We start from the raw sequence: 3,317 nt of genomic DNA on the forward strand, positions 1-3,317 counted from the left end.
GAAATAATGAAAACTTATATGACGTGAAGACTTTGAAAGTGCTTACAAGGTGTTTGTCAAAATGCCTGACTGAAAGATTTTTGTGACATGAAGACTTTGAAAGTGTATTTCTGGTATTAAACTTGCAATATATTTTCTGGTTTACACGGAGGTCCGGTGAGGTAGTGCGGCGGCAAACAGAAGTCCGGTGGGGATTGTGACTGGAGACGCAGGAGCTGAGGGAATACATGAAATTGAGTTTTTGTTTGTTTGTTTGTTTGTTTATTGAGATAATATTAGGTGTATAAGGAAGTATTGAATTTGCAATGAGTTTAAGTAAAAATCTGATGTGGCATGTCTTTATTGGTTGGTGTAAACCAAAGGATGTACACCATATCCTTATTAAATTTAATTTCTCAACTAAATAATAAATCATACAAGAATTAAAGTTGTACAAAGAATTCCTTAGTTTCAAAACTTCGTGATTTATGCATGTGCTTAAGAGTAAGAGTTGCGTCTACGTTACACATAATATATACATACCTTAAATAGAAAAGAAGATTTAATTTTTATTGAAAAAAATAAAAGCAATTTGAAGAATATTAACAAAAGTACTCACTAACCAACATTAACAAAAGAAAAAGAAAAGTAATTTTCTGAGGGAGGAAACAGAAACTTAGGGCCTGTTTGGTCATAGTTTTCAAAAATTGTTGTTTAAAAAGATGTGAAAATTGTGGTTTAAAAAGTGTTGTTGAACAACGTGTTTTTAGTGTGAATAAAACAAAAAAATGTGTTTGGTATCATAGTTTAAACAATATTTTTCAGTGTTCAAAAAATGTAAAATATGTGTTTGGTATGTGTGTTTTTAATGATAAAAAAAGCTGACAACATATATTAAATAATAATTTTTTAATCCCTTCTTTATCCCTTCTCTTTCTTTATTCCTTCTCTTCCGTCTTTATCCCTTTCTCTTCAGTCTTCCCTCACAGCAGAGATCCAAAAAACCAAACCCACGCAGTCCTCATCTCCATCGACGCCTAAGAAGATCCACGGCTGGGCTTTACGTTCATCGGAGCTCATCTCCACAGTCAGCACTCCAAGACCCAACAAGTAATCGAGCTTTTGTCACCGCCGAGTCGTCGAGCCGTATTTTGTCGCTGCCGAGTCGTCGTTCCGAATCACTCACACAGATTTCTCAGTTTTTTGGGTTTTTTTTTTCCTGTATTCCTCACCAATCGGGTGGGGAGGCGTGATCTTTGTAGCTGCGTGTCAATGGGTTTTTTTTTTTTTTTTTTTTTTTTTTTTTTTTTTTTTTTTTTTCTGAGGCGGAATGGCGCTAGGTGAAGGGAGTTATGGAGGTGAGTGGAGAGTTCCGGGTTCACTGCAGCTGGTGTGATCTTTGTAGTGGTTTTGGGAATGCAAGGTTGGTGATGAATTTTAGTGGGAAAATAGATTATTTGGAACAGAGCACAAACGGGACTTGGTCTTTGTCAGCTACGGATCCGAGTGACAATTGTTATGCTTACAATTTTTGTGGAAAATTTGGTTGCTGTAATTTAAACAATAATAAATTGCCATGCAAATGTTTGCCAGGGTTCATGCCCCATGTTGCTCAGTAGTGGTATTCTGGAGATTTTTCAGATGGGTGCACCAGAAATTCGATGTCTTGTGGCGACACCTTCTTAAACTTAACGATGATGAATATATGGGGAAAACCAGAACAAAGGTATCAGGTTGGAAACGAAACAGAATGCAAAGAGTTGTGCCTTAAAAACTGCGAATTGTACTTTGTAAAGAGAGGAGACAGACGACCAAAAAAAGCTGATCAGGTGGGCCCGTTTGAATCTCACTTTTATTACCGAAGTGCCACTGGAAAACAATTTTGTTGTTTAAAATCTGCTCCGGCTTTATTTCAAAACATGCTGTTCAAACATTGTTTTTGGAGCAACTATTTTTAAACAACCCAGAACACAGTAGGTTAACCAAACACATTTTTAAAAATTTTGGACACTAGTGTTCAGTGTTTAAACACTAAACACTGTGTTTTGGAAAGGGTGACCAAACGGCCCCTTATGTAGGACTTTGTTTGGTTTGGAGGCAGACCTTTGAGAGAGAGAATTGTTTAGAGAATTAGGGTTTCGTTCAAAACACTATTGACTCAGTCTGGGACTACAGCCCATATTATATACTACCGTTATTATATACCTTGATCTAGTAGAATAAGGATTCTTGGATTCTATAAAAAAAAAAAAGATTCTTGTTGTGGGGCTCGGCCCAAAATGATGGGTTAGTTAAACTACGTGCCCGTCCGAGAAGCATCCTGTCCGAGGAGAAGTTATAGCCCAAGCATTATTCAAGCCCAATTACGGTAAAGGAAACCTGTCCGAGGAGCAACTCCTCCTCGGACATTACGAAGTCCGGATCAAGAGCTCACCCCAACCATTGCAGTTCATCCTCCAAGCATATAAAAAAGAATAAAACCCAAAATATCTCGTGGAAAGCTGCTGCCACCACCACATTAAATGTGTCACAACCACTCTCTTGGCCGCATTAATGAGGAAAAGACCCCTGAACAGTGCTACCTTGGCCACTGCAACTCACAAGGTAGTGATAAGGATGTCTGATAGGATAGGTGCTCAAGTGGGGGCTTAGATGATCAACAAGTGTAAGGTTCAGATAAGAATGAAAGACCTATATAATGTAGTGGAGTCCCTCAGAGAGGGGGACGAAAAATGTATGATCTGTACTCAGGAAATATAATCTTTGGTGAGATATCCATCTTTGTGTTCTTACTTCTGCAATAATATTGTCCACGCACCAGACCGACTAAGCTCACTGAGGCTAAGTTCTTTGACCTATCCTCTACAAAGATTTATTGTGTGTTGCACCTTGGGCCAGGGCCTGATTAAAAGGATTTTGACCAGAAAAATCGTGCAACTACACTTGTTTTTCTTGGTTAGGTTAGGTAAAGACGTAGGAGTACATGTATTCACATTTTAGTTCTTTTTCATGTGTGTAAATCACTTGTTAGATTTTGTAGGATCTAGTTAAAAGGTAGGTATTTTGTAGGACCATCTTTGTTTACTCACAATTTTTTTATTCTACAATTTTCACTTTTTAATTTTTTTTTTATTTTATTTATTCAAAGATTGAGACTAAAAATTGTTTTTTTTTACCACTTTTGCTTCAGCCAGAACTATTGCATAAGATTATCTCAACTCAAAAAGGAGGTAACATGAACACCATGTCACAACTGAAGGACAAACTAAATTTCATAGGATATATCAAACAAATGCAGCACTAAGGCCAGAATTGACATTGGGCCTGGGTCTCTTAAT

The sequence above is a fragment of the Quercus robur genome, chromosome 4, assembly GCF_932294415.1.
Source record: "Quercus robur chromosome 4, dhQueRobu3.1, whole genome shotgun sequence".
NCBI classification, from domain to species: Eukaryota; Viridiplantae; Streptophyta; class Magnoliopsida; order Fagales; family Fagaceae; genus Quercus; species Quercus robur.